Consider the following 1165-nt stretch of genomic DNA (forward strand, 5'->3'; position numbering starts at 1 on the left):
CGCGCCGAGCTTTTTATTTGGGAATTCGCAAATCTTTTGAACTCTGGATTTCAGGTTTTTATCTCCATGCCTGTATCGGCCTGGTTTCTGCTGGCAGTGAGTGTCGTATAAMACAAAACGGAAAGGAGAAAAAAGGGAGAAGGAGCAGTAGTAAGCTCCTGCCGGCCGAGAGGCCGACGTCGAGCCGCCTTGGCCGCATGCGCGTGCAGGTGCAGTGCACGGCGCAGTGCAGCACGGCACGGTGCAGCCCCGCTGGCACGGCACAGCGCAGTGCAGCGCGGTGCAGTGCAGCCCCGCCGGCACGGCATGGCGTGGTGTAGTGCAGCTTGGTGCAGTTTGGCACAGTGCAGCCCCGTCGGCACAGCAAGGCACGGTGCAGCACAGCACAGTGCAGCCCTGCCAGCACGGCATGGCACGGCGTGGTGTAGTGCAGCACGGTGCAGCGCGGTACAGTGCAGCCCCGCCAGCACGGCAAGGCACGGTGCAGCGTGGCACGGTGCAGCCCCGCCGGCACGGCACGGCACGGCGTGGTGTAGTGCAGCACGGTGCAGCGCGGTATGGTGCAGCCCTGCCGGCACGGCACGGCATGGCGTGGTGTAGTGCAGCGCGGTACGGTGCAGCCCCGCCGGCATGGCACAGCACGGCGTGTTGTAGTGCAGCACGGTGCAGCGCGGTACGGTGCAGCCTCGCCAGCACGGCAAGGCACGGTGCAGCATGGTACGGTGCAGCCCCGCCGGCACGGCACGATGTGGTGTAGTGCAGCACGGTGCAGCGCGGCACAGTGCAGCCCCATCGGCACAGCACGGCACGGCACAGCATGGTGCAGCGCGGCACGGTGCAGCCCCGCCAGCACGGCACAGCACGGTGTGGTGTAGTGCAGCACGGTGCAGCACGGCACAGTGCAGCCCCATCGGCACGGCACAGCGCAGTACGCTGCAGCGCAGCACGGTGCAGCCCCATCGGCACGGCACAGCGCAGTACGCTGCAGCGCGGCACGGTGCAGCCCCACCGGCACGGCACAGCGTGGTGTAGTGCAGCACGGTGCAGCGCGGCACGGTGCAGCCCCATCGGCACGGCACAGCGCAGTACGCTGCAGCGCGGCACGGTGCAGCCCCACCGGCACGGCACGGCACGGTGTGGTGTAGTGCAGCACGGTGCAGCGCGG

The sequence above is a fragment of the Rhea americana genome, unplaced genomic scaffold, assembly GCF_003343005.1.
Source record: "Rhea americana isolate MKP2758 unplaced genomic scaffold, rheAme1 scaffold_319, whole genome shotgun sequence".
Classification (NCBI taxonomy): domain Eukaryota; kingdom Metazoa; phylum Chordata; class Aves; order Rheiformes; family Rheidae; genus Rhea; species Rhea americana.